Here is a 13,312-nt window from a genome sequence, read left to right as displayed (position 1 = left end):
CACCCTTTTAGCTCAGTAATGAAGTCACTCACAAGCTTCACCCTTCAGCCAAAGATTAGACAGGCCCATAAAATAAAATGAGACTAAAGGGCACAACAGCTCGGGGGTAAGGACTAGAAGGCAGGAGGGGACAGGAAAGCTGGTAATAGGGAACCCAAGGTCGAGAAAGGAGAATGTTGACATGTCGTGGGGTTGTTAACCAATGTCATAAAACAATATGTGTACTAACTGTTTAATGAGAAACTAGTTTGTTCTGTAAACCTTCATCTAAAGTACAACTAAAAAAAAAAAAAAGACTAACAGGGAGCAGTGACCAAATCACTCCTGTGAGTTGCAATATCTTTTGGACAGTCCTTCACTCAGCCATTTGTCAGTTCCTCCTCTGGCCTTGAAACATATTATGTGGAGTACATATGCTTCTTTCTCTTCCATCATAGTTGCCAATTTCATGGTGTACCCTTCCATTTAAAAAATATGCTAAAATCGAGTGAACGAAACTATGATGTTATAAAACTATGATGTGGTAAAACATTAGAAGTACCATGGTAACAGGCAAAAGTTGACAAGGAGCATATTTTTCACAACTAGTGTGTTACATACATAAGGCACATGCACATAACTTGTGGAAATGATGAAATTATGTAAAAAGTTCTGGCATAGCGTGCCCACGCATATCCTGCGCAAGTCTCCTGACATTTCCGGAAGTGAATTCTGGCCCCATTCACCCTTATTCAACAGTCCAAAAGTATTGCTTTTGATCATATTTGTATAATAAAGATATAAGCCATGGTCAAGAAGTCATGTATCGAGTTTAGGAGTATGCTAGTAATTGGAACATAAACAACTGAAACTGTGTGTGTTTGTTTCTATTAATTCAAGTTGACAGTTATAGCCCTGTCCGTTTTGAGTCATCAGCTGGAACCTTGCACCTGCTGAAGCCTGTCTATAAATCACATGCTATCAGTTGGAATTGTAAACAAGGTGCAACCTGCACCGGCATCCAGCGATAGTCTTCCTTGCTCACTGTCTAGAAGCATTCAGAATGGTCCAGCATCTGACCCACCATTGTAGGCCGTCCTACAATGCAGCCTCTAACAAAACAAGGCTGTCCCAAATCCCTGGTAATAGAATTGTTTACCTTTATACCAAGAAGGTTGATAAAGCACCAAAATCTGCATGCGATGTGTGCCCAGGCCGAATTCAAGGGGTTTGGGTTGTGAAACCTAAAGTTCTCATGAGGTTGTCCAAAACAAACAAACAAACAAACAAAAAAAAACCATGTCAGCAGGGCCTATGTGGTTCCATGTGTGCTAAATGTGTCTGTGACAGGATCAAGTATGCTTTATTGAGGAGCAGAAAATCCTTGTGAACATGTTGAAGGCACAAGCACAGAGTCAGAAAGCTAAAGAAAAAAAAAGACGAAGCTTTTCTGAATAATAAAAAAATCAAATGGCAAAAAAAAAAAATGGGGGGGATCTTGATTTAACCTGCAGTGACATAATTATCGCAGTCATCTCCCGACTATGGCTTTTAATTGGAGAAGTAAACAAAGACAACTGATACTTGATCGATTTTGACTCAAGAGTTGAAACTGAAAACCTTATCAGATCGTCTTAAGTGAAAGGATTAAGCTATGTTGTTATTGTTAGGTGCTGTCCAGTGGGTTCTGACTGTGTACAACAGAATGAAGAACTGCCCGGTCCTGCACCCTCCTCACATTCATTGTTATGCTTGAGCCCATTTTTGTAGCCACTGTGTCAGTCCATCTCATTGAAGATCTTCCTTTTTTTTTGCTGACCCTCCACTTTACCAAGCATGATGTTCTTCTCTAGGGACTGGTCCCTCCTGATAACATGTCAAAAGTATGTGAGACGAAGTCTCGTCATCCTCACTCTTAAGGAGCATTCTGTCTGTACTTCTTCCAAGACAGATTTGTTTCTTCTTCTGGTAGTCCATAGTATATTCAATATTCTTCACCAAAAGCATATTTCAAAGGCTTCAATTCTTCTTTGGTCTCTAATTTATTATTCAGCTTTCACATACATATGAGGCAATTGAAAACACTATGGGTTGGGTCAGGGGCACCTTAGTCTTTAAACTGACATCTTTGCTTTTTAACACTTTAAAGAGGTCTTTTGCAGCAGATTGCCCAATGCAATGCATCATTTGGTTTCTTGACTGCTGCTTCCATGAGCATTGATTGTGGATCCAAGTAAAGTGAAATTCTTTATAACTTCAATATTTTCTCCATTTATCACAATGTTGCCTATTGGTCCAGTTGTGAGGATTTTTGTTTTCTTTATGTTGAGGTGTAATCCATACTGAAAGCTGTAGTCTTTGATCTTCATCAGTAAGTGCTTCAAGTCCTTTTCACTTTTAGCAAGCAAGGTTTTGTCATCTGTATATCGCAGGCTGTTAATGAGTCTTCTTCCAATCCTGATGCCACGTTCTTCTTCATATAGTCCAACTTCTTGGATTATATGCTCAGCATACAGATTAAATAGGTGTGATGAAAGGATACAACCCTGACACACACCTTTCCTGACTTTAACTCATGCAGTATCTCCTTGTTTTATTTGAATGACTCCCCCTTGGTCTAAGTACAGGTTCCTCATGAGTTCAATTAAGTGTCCTGGAATTCCTATTCTTCGCAATGTTATCCATAATTTGTTATGATCCACACAATCTAATGACTTTGCGTAGTCAATAAAACACAAATAAACATCTTTCAGTATTCTTTGCTTTCAGCCATGATCCATTTGACATCAGCTATGATGTCCCTTGTTCCATGTACTCTTCTGAATCCAGCTTGAATTTCTGGCAGTTCCCTGTCAAAGTACTACTGCAACCACTTTTGAATGATCTTCAGCAAAATTTTATTCGTGTGTGATATTAATGATATTGTTTGATAGTTTCCGCTTTCTGTTGTATCACCTTTCTTTGGAATGGGTACAAATATGGCTCTCTTCCATTCAGTTGACCAGGTAGCTATCGTCCAAATTTCTTGACATAAACAAGTGAGTGCTTCCAGAGCTGCATTAAGCTATGTTAGGTCTGCTTATTTCATAGTCTTATTATGGCTTATTGGTGTCTTTGATCAATGATCATGAGTCATCTTAATCATATGCTTGAGAGTATATAAAAAGACCTTTGCTTCTTGTACACCTTATGTTTGAAGTTTGTAATCTCTTTACCAGAGATAACCAGCCAGTTATCCATTATATTGTGCACATTTTTTTCAGTTTATAAATCTAAATCTTGGAACCCTTAGGGATCAAGTCAGGAATTAAATGCAAGTCCTACAACGTAGATTTCAAAGTGACAGTCATTGTGAGGGTGGAAGAAAGAAGCAACAGAAAGGCAGCAAGAGAGCTTGAGGTTAGAGAGTCATCCATTCATGAATGGAGAGAGGAAAAAAAGGAGCTGGAGAAAATGAATCTGTGAAAACACACATGTTGGAGACCCAAAGCAAAATGTCTGATTTGGGGAACGACTTGAAAGAGTGGGTTGTTTCTCAAAGGGAACAAAATCAAGCTGTCTCTACTATTGCAATTCAGTTCAAAGTGAAGCTTCTGGCAAATCAAAGAGGAATCACAGATTTCAAGGTGAGTTTAACCTGGATTTCTAAATTCATCAAGAGGAATGGTCTTTCCATGAAAATGAGAACCACTGTAGGCCAGCAACTTCTGGATGACTAGGGGCAAAAGAAAGGCAGCTTGTGTGAATTTGGCACTGTCTCAGTCATATAGTACTGCTGTAACAAAATACCACAAGTAGATGGCTTTAACAAAGAAAAATTTATTCTTTCAGAATCTAGTAGTCTAGAAGTCCAAATTCAGGGTGTCAGTTTCAGGGAAAGGCTTTCTCTTTCTGTTGGCCTTCTCATCAGTCTTCACTTGGTCTGGGAGCATCTCAGTGCAGGAACCTCAGGTCCAAAGAACCCTCTCTGCTCCCAGCACTGTTTTCTTGGTGGATGAGGTCCCCCCTCTCTGCTTGCTTCCCTTTTCTTTTTATCTCTTGAGAGATAGAAGATGGTACAGCCCACACCTCAGGGAAACTCCCTTTACATTGGATCAGGGATGTGACTTTAGTAAGGGTGTTACAATCCCACCCTAACCTTCTTTAACATAAAATTACAATCACAAAATGGAGGAAAACCACATAATATGGGGAATCATGACCCAGTCAAATTGATACACACATTTTTGGGGGAACATAATTCAATCCATGACAGTCACCAAAGAAATCTCTGAACCTGGTATCTCTGCAATGGATGTAATTAATATGGACAATGTTTCAATGTCTTTTGACATTCGGACCACCGGGGCTATAGTTGCTTCAGGTATGGAAACTGTAGCCATTACAACCACTGGGCACAAGTAGGGTGAAATTAAAGCAGATAGTGATTTGAAAAGAGTCACCATGCCTGTGAAAAACTGCCCACCAATATGGTTTTTCATTGTAATAAGAAAGGATGGATAGACTGTGATGCAATGAAAGTATGAGTAGGTAAATGTTATAGGGCCAGGCAGGGGGGATTCTTTTCAAAGAAGTATTTACTAATTTTCAACACCATGGCTGCTCACAAAGAAAAAAATGCTCAAAATTATATTAACTCAACTGGTGTCCATATAGCAGTTATACCTGGTGGTCTGACCTGTAAGCTGCAGCTGCTAGATACAGCAGTCAACCACCTGTTCAAGACTTTCATGAGAAGCAAGTGGGATGAATGGATGCAGTCTGGGATTCATGAGTTCACGTCATCAGGACGACTGAAGCAGACGATGTTGACAGAAGTCTGCAAGTGAGTGGCTTCAGCTTGGGGGAAAATAACACCAGAAACCATCTGCAATGGTTTCAGAAAGGCTGGGATTCTGTACCAGCAGAATACCAATGATGAAGATGAAGACACGGAAGGCAGTGATAATGATATCAGTTCAGAAGTCACAGAAAGACGTCTGCAGGTAGCTTTGAGATATTCCAATGATGATAGTGAGGAGGGATTGGATTTTGAAGGGTTCCAGGAGTCGGACGATGATGATGATGATAATGAAAGAATAAGCTAAAATGGTCTATTTTAAGATAAAAACAATTTCTTCTGGTGATTTTTATTTGTTTATTTCAAAGAAATTGATTATCAGCTTAAGATTTATGAAAGAAATACAATGTAAACAACATCTTGTTCTTATAATTTTAGGCCTAGGATCATTTCTTAACTTACTAATTTCTAGATCTTTGTGCATTTGTAATCTTTGGTTTCAACATAGCATCCTGTTTCCATCACGAGCCCTTTTAGTTCACCGTTAGTTGCCGCTTGGTTTAGGAAAATATCTCCCTCAAATGAAGTTTCCATGAGATCAGTTTATTCTGGTAACATTAAATCCACTGGACAGAAAAAAAATTGCAATTGAAATCAGCAACATACAAAAAAAATAATGGTATAGCGCACTTATAAAAATACTGCTCAGGGTGGTTGCACAGTTTGCAGAAAACATATAAAATTGCGTTATTTACATAAAATACAGTGAATATACTGGTTGGCAAACAGTGACTTAGAAAAAAGAGTAGACCTCTTTTTCTCAGAGTTTCTAACATGGAGTTTTTGATCACAGATGTCACCTCACCAAACAGCACCAAGCATCGTTATATATGGTTCTTCTGTTTTTTATTATATTATTCTAGATGTTATGTGCACATATTTCCCAAGGGTAGTAAATGCATGATGCATATGCTACCGTCTTTTCTCCCATATTTTGGAACATTTTGCTCTTACATTCTTTGTTTTTGAGAACGAACGTGTCCTTGGAATTCTACCCCACACAGCATTACATACATCCACTAAGAATCATTTAAAATTGGCATGGGAGATAAAACCTAATTGCTGACTTTCTAGAAGACCTTTAATTTATCGTTTTTAGAGTTAAATTTCAAAACTGTCTCTCCTCTCCTCAGATGTGCAAGTACTACCTCCACTTTGAGTTCTTTTACAAGTTGAACAATTTCAATTAATGCTGATGTTATCCTCTCTCCATTATTTTTACAGTAATAATTGCAACCATGTAGTGTGAAAATTATTTGCTAGTGTGTTTTTGCATGCTTATTTTCTTTTCTAAGACAAAGAATTGATTTTCCCCAGCACAGTGATTGAAATTAGACAGAAATTAGTTTTGACTGATGTATATAAATACTGACACACGTAGGGTCACCATGAATCAGAATCGACTCAAAGGCAACTGGTTGGATAATCCAAGATGATCTCACCTCAAGATACTTCACTTAATTACATCTGCAAAGAAAACCACATAGAAAAGAAATAAAATTACGTATTTTATTAAATGAAAGTATATGTATAAGGTAACTCAAAAGAAAAAAACACGCATTAAAAGACATTGAACTGAAGCATCAGGAAAATAAAATAAATGATTATGCTAACCAACTACTATGATGTTTACATCAACAATTCTAAACAAAACTGTTTTTTAATACAACTAAACTCCCATTAGAAAGCACAACCTATTTGTGAATTAACAGCTACACTTTTAAGAGAGAAGCAAGTTGATGACATATGGTTAAATTCTGCTTCTCACATATTAAAGGAGAGTAAAAATGATTTGTCAGGAAGACTGGAAGAGTTGGAGTTCACTTTGGTCAAGTTTAGGAAAGTCTAAATGAAAATCCAATGTTCAGATTTCTGCCCTGGTAGTTTTATAAAACATAAAAATAACATTCAGTAAATAATATTTACCAAGTTCTACACTTACTAATACATCCCTACAATCTCTTTTCCTCTTATATTTCCAGTATCTAGCAAACTGCTTTTATTTTCAACACCAGGCTTTGTATACCAGGCTGCATTCCAAATTAAAGATTTCCCGTTGCCCATAACTACAGCTCGGAATGTCTTGCATTCTAGGCAAGGGCCCTCTGTGTTCTGGTTCACTTTAGCTTCATTCTGTAACATTTATGCTCTGTCACCCCATGTCTGGCAACAGTGTAATACAGTGGTAAGTCACACCTTTCTGTCTTTGGATGGACTTTCTCTGCCTAGATACACCTTATCAAATTCTCTATCTAGCAAAAGGACAGTTTTTCTTAAAAGCCCAACTCATCCATTATTTCCATGGTAGGCCAGTCCGTAATGAGTTCTTCCTTTTTTCCTCCATGTTTTCCAGTTGTCCATTCCTGTGCACTTTTCTGTTACGATTCTAACATATTTCAATTCACTTATCAGGTTGCAAGTCTATCTTTCCTATGAAGTCATCGACAGTTGATGTTAAGAACGTGATTTACTCATTTGTGTGACCATAGCTAAAGACATGAGATATATTGGATGCTTAATAAATATTTCTGTAATTAATTCGTGACTGTGACCATTACAATGTATATGTCTACTAGTGGAATTTTACTGAGTAGCCTCGTTGTTTCCGAGCTTGATTTTTCCCTCATTTGCGTGTTTTCCATATTTTTTATTCTCTTCTTTCTCTTTCCCTACCATGCAACTTACCAAATCTGGTTTAGAGAGTTAGGCATGTATGGTGGAAAAAAAAAGGTTTATGCCTACACGTATGTGGGAAGGACAATGATTTTATAGAAAAGTAATTATTTTGTTTTTACAGGTAGAGATATATTTCCTTTATATGGAAAAATATCTTTCTAAACTGAATAGTTATTATTTATGTAATACCAAATTAATTACTATAAAATAATATTTACAGACTTAATCATTGACCTGAAGTCTTTTAGTTCTTATTCATCTTTCATTTATCATGTTTAGCTTAATTTCAGGATTTTTTAATCTTTATTAAATAATAATCTTCTTTCAAAATATCCCTGCACTTTACTGTGAAAACCCCTCCAATTCCTTTAGGAAAGGGAAACTAATGATGTGTTCGGCAACTTCTTGGGATAGTTTGAAGTAGAATGATAAAAAGTTTGCAATCAGAAGCATGGCAATAAAGTATTGTTTCATTTATTGGACAAGTAAGGCGCTTGGTGGTTTTGATCACAGCACAGAAAAAAGGGAATTAAATCCATGACATGAAAAATATTTCACTTCCTTTTTCTAAATATACAATGGAAAATGTTTATTATTTGGTAAGAGTCATTTTCTAATATTATTTTTGAAGGAGAAGTACTATTCTGACCTCTAAAATGCCAAGCTTTAAGGGTAAAATATCATTCACAATATATTTTAATAAGAGTGATTCACCTTGGAAAAGGCAAGCATCTGTCAAACCTTTGGTCATGTGCACCCTCAGCAGAGATTTCAGCAATGTTTTAAAGTACGAATTGAAGAGGCAGAAAAAGAATTCAATGAGAAGGTTGGATTCTTTGTTATTACTCCTACCTTAACTAAAGAAAACAGAAAAAAGATACTTTGGAATGACTTCTTGGTTGAAAGTAGATATGTAACTACTTATCTTTCATCAATTTTATATTAAGCTGCCTTGCCTTTGGCTCAATTTCTTTGTAACATATAAACAAGTAGAGCTGTTCAGCAATTTTTATTAAACCCATCATGAGAAGAGGGCATACCTTCTTTTGTTAAAAAAAAAAAAAATAAGAAAGCTTAAAATAATTCTAATGGCTAGTGTTTTTTTGAGTGTGTAGTTTGTGGTAGGAATTGTGCTAAATACTTTACATGGATAATAGAAAATGTAATGGACACCCTACACCAGTTTACTTTTCTCTCATCATTCAGCACTAGAAAGTGGTGAGGAACTCTTAGAATATTTGCCATTTTATCTTTCACTCCATAGGATTGTTGGGAGGACATAAAAAGAGACTTAGAGGTGTGAAAATCATTTACCCTGAGAATGAAGTTTTACTATTATGGTTGAAACTACTAACCTAAAACTGTATATAGAGCTCCAGTTTTTGACAACGAAGAAAATTCACGTGACTGTCCACGCACATGAAATTATGTTTTCTCCAAGCATTTTTACCCATACTCTTATTTTAGAATGGGGAAAAGGTCACAATCCCATTACACTTCATTGTTCACTCCAGCATATGTGCATAATTCATGGCAGAACAGGGAGAAAGTGTAGCATCAAGAACACAACTTGGGAGTAGGAGGGACACACGGGTCAGGACATTCAGATAACTTTTAGATACTGGATTTTACATGTCAAAGATTTTGCTTTTCCCTTGAAGATAAAAAGAGGACTTTCAAAGATGCATTTCAGAATGACTGTCAACAGGGCACCTTAAAGGGTTGCACAGAGGCCAGGCTACCAAAGTTTAGCAAGGTCAGTGAGTTACTTGCTAGCTATTTAAGAATTCAGTCCACCCTGTTTAGAAAACTAAATCCAGTAGAGGTTATTATTACTTTTTTTAGATTTCATGATTTTGTTTTTAACTAACCTAAACCTTCATTGAGCAATGAACATAAAATCACTGACTATAATAAAGTACTAAAAATGATTTTATTAATTATTTTATTAATTTGGGGAACATATAATTGATTGATAAGCACAGTGGGATGCTACACTATTATTTAAACATAGAGTGTTAAGGACTGAAGCATTAAATAATCTCCGACACCTGGGCAAAATTAATCATTAGCTTATAAAGGGATAGTCTTTTACTGTGACAGATGAATAGATAAGCAAAGTAAATTCATATGATACTAATAAAATGTAAAATGGATGTTTTTAAAGGATTATTTGGCAATTTGTTAGGGTATAATGCAGTTAAAAATATAATATCTTAAATTTGAAATTCAGCAGAAAGATTGAATACTTATTTTCATGCTCGTTCTTTTCCCCAAAAAAGTCCACATTTCAGCATTTAGGCAGAACATTAATTTCTACTAGCAAAGCTTACCACCTGTCAGCGGGAAGACATTTTTAATTTTAAATCCTTCATTATCTTGCCCCAAACTTCCACCAGAATATATGAATAACTGCAACAATAGTAACTTATTAAATATAAATAGTGCTTTAATATCTCTTATCACATCATACCACATCCTGTGCCCCAAGAATGAGAGCTTGTCTACGAGATAATCAACCACCTAGAAGGGAATAATTTATGTCAGATACTACATATTCTGCCTGCAAATTACTGCTAAAAGGTTGTTCCCGGAGGCATTTCAGAATGCATTTGCAAGCAGCTTGGAAGGATTTAGTCTCAATTTAGGATATCTTTGTCTGAACCGAAGGAATTCATAATTATTATTAGCTATGTCTTTGGCAGGATTTCTTGAATATTATTTGTACCATTTGTTAACACTTTTAAAAATTTGAGGAGGGAGATTAACGTGTCACATATGTGCACAGTGTGAAACAATTTCCAGCACTCTCCTGAAAGTCCGTCTGCATCCCTCATACCTCAGCTCAAAAGATTTTCCATATTCCCTAGGAAAAGCTTTGAAATGACTCAAAAGTTGGATATAGAGGAATTTGCCCACTGTCACCTATAGGAATGTGTAGATATCAAAATCATTCTGCACTTTTTGTAGAATGACTTTACTTTTTGTTTCTTCTAAATTATTATTCTCCTTCTTTTCAATTTTCTTATCTGTGGTTCCTCTCCTGGAAGGGGGAAATTTTTTATTGTAGTTAATCTTATGGAGTGCTACCATGTAAGAGTAATCTTGGTCTTCTCTAAAATCAAAATAACTAAACATATGAAAACAAAACAATTGAGAAGTAGCTTTGAATTAGTATTGAGATTTTTATAAACGTGAGTTCTGAAAGCATGCTTTAAGAGTTTAATTTGATTCAATTTTCTCTTTCTATGTTGTTGCTACTATTGTTTGTTGCTGTGGATTCAGCTCCTACTCTTGGTGACCTTATGTATAACATAGTGGAAAGTTACCCATTCCTGTACCATCTTTATGATCGTTGATATGTTTGAGCCCATTGTTGAAGCTATTATGTCAATTCATCTCACTGAGCTTTTCCCTTGTGTTCCCTGACCCTATACTTTACCAAACATGTTGTCCTTTTCTAAAGATTGGTCTTTACTGATGATGTGTTTGAAGTCAACAAGTTGAAGTCTTGTTATCCTCAAGTCTAAGGCGCATGCTGGTTATATATCTTTTAAGACTGCGTTGTTCAATCTTCTGGCACAATTTGAATGCATCAATTCTCCTTCTGTCTTCCTTTTTCATTGTCCAGCTTCCACATGTATACGAGGCAATCAAAAAGACCATCCATAGCTTGGATCAGAAGCACCTTAGTTATTAAAGTAATATCTTTGCTTTTGAAAACTTTAAAGTGGTCTCTTCCAGCAGTCCAATACAATACATTATTTGATTTCTTGACTGCTGCTTCTGTGGGCATTGATGGTTGATCCAATTAGAATAAAATCCTAGACAACTTCAATGCCTTTGCCATTTCTCATGATGTTGTTTATCGGTCCAATTGTGAAGACTTTCATTTTCTTCACATTCAAGCTTAATCCACACTGAAGACTGCAGTCTTTGACCTTTATCAGTAAGTGCTTCAAGATGTTTTCATTTCCAGCTAATGAGGTTGTGTCATCTGCATATTGAAGGTTGTTAATAAGTCTTCCTCCAATTTTGATGTCATGTCCTTGTTAATATAGTCCAGCTTCTCAGATTATGTGCTTAGCATACAGATTTAATAAGTAAGGTAAAAGGATACAACCTTGTTGAACACCTTTTCCAATTCTGAACCACACACTCTTAAAATGACTGCCTCTTGAACGATATACAGTTCCACATAAGCATAACTAAGTGTTCTAGAATCCCCATTCTTCATAATGTTACCCATAATTTGTTCTGATTCACTCAATTGAATGCCTTTGTTTAGTTGATAAAACATCTTTCTGGTATTCTCTGCTTTCAGCCAAGATCCATCTGACATTAGAAATAATATTCCTCATTCAATATCTTCTTCTAAATCTGGCTTGAAATTTTGGCGGTTCTTTGTCAATGTATGGCTGCTATAATTTTTTAATTATCTTTAGGAAAATTTTGCTAGGGTATGATATTAACGATATTGTTTGATAATTTCCACATTCCATTTGACTACTTTTCTTTGAAATGTATAAAAATATGGAACTCTTCCAGTTGGTTGACAAGGTAGTTGTCTTCCAAATTTCCTGACATAGACACTTAAGGAATTCCAATGTTCCATAAACTCCAATGACCCATGCCCTGCAGTTCTTCCACTTTAGTTACCCTATGACTTTTGAGAAATATTGACAAGCTAATTTGACTACTTCTAGAAAACCTTTGTAATTAGGAATTTACAGTGAAAGATCAAAATTTTTTTTGAAAAATGTCTATTTAAAGAGCACACTAAGTAGGCATAAACACAATCCACTTACTTCTATGGATTAATATTTATTGTTATTATTACTTATGTTTTTATATATCCTATGTGCTTACTTAATATTTTCTAATAAATACTGCTGGTGGGAATGAAAATGGTACAATCACTTTTGAAAACAGTTTGGCAGATTCTTAAAAAGTTAAATAGATGCTTATTATATAATCCAGCTCTTCACTTCTAGGTGTTTACCTAAGAGAAAAGAATATATTTACATATGAAGACTTGTACATAACTGTTGATAGCAGCTTATTTGCCAAAAAGTGGAAATAGCACAAATATCCATCAACAGATGAATAAAAAGTCAAAGTGTGGTATATCTATATAATAGAATACTATTCGGCAATTAAAAATGATTGAAATATTGATCCTAAAATGGTTAATAGATCTAATTATAACTCAAGGAACTATATGAACTTCTTAAAAGGGGAAAATACAACAACAGAACTGCAACTGTAGGCATAAGCTTACTAGGCTACTTTTAGAATTACACTTAACAAAAGAATCACGTTTGGTAAACTGTATCTAGGTTTGTTTAAGTGTATACTTAGAGTATAAAACAAACAATTAAAAATCACTACAAGAATTTTTTTAATAAAAATTAATATTAGAATAGTTTTTGATTTATAGAAAAGTCATAAAGATGGTAGACAGAGTGCCCATATATACTATATCCAGTGTTCCTTGTAATTAACATCTTATATTAGAATGATACATTTATTATAATTATTGGGCCAACAATAATACATTATTATTAACTAAACGACATATTTTATTTGGATTTTTTTTTTTAGTTTTTACCTAATGTCCTTTTTCTATCCCAGGATCCCATTGAGAATACCACATCACATTCAGTTGTCATATCTCCTTAAACTTCTTTGGCTGTGATGGTTTCTCATATATTTCTTGTCTTTGCTGACCTTGACAGCTTTCAGGTGGACTGGTCAGGTATTTTGTAGAATGAATCTCAATATGGTCTTGTCTGAAGTTTTTCTCATTATTAACAG

The 13,312-nt window shown here is 35.4% G+C and overlaps 1 pseudogene; it reads left to right on the top strand.

Annotated features, from left to right (window-relative positions):
- The first annotated feature begins 1,042 nt into the window (after nucleotides 1-1,042).
- On the top strand, nucleotides 1,043-1,369 carry LOC111820916 (60S ribosomal protein L34 pseudogene; annotated as a pseudogene).
- Nucleotides 1,370-13,312: the final 11,943 nt, after the last annotated feature.

The sequence above is a fragment of the Trichechus manatus genome, unplaced genomic scaffold, assembly GCF_000243295.1.
Source record: "Trichechus manatus latirostris isolate Lorelei unplaced genomic scaffold, TriManLat1.0 scaffold00056, whole genome shotgun sequence".
Classification (NCBI taxonomy): domain Eukaryota; kingdom Metazoa; phylum Chordata; class Mammalia; order Sirenia; family Trichechidae; genus Trichechus; species Trichechus manatus.
Note: the sequence above shows the minus strand (reverse complement) of the source record. Positions and strands in the feature narration are given on the sequence as shown.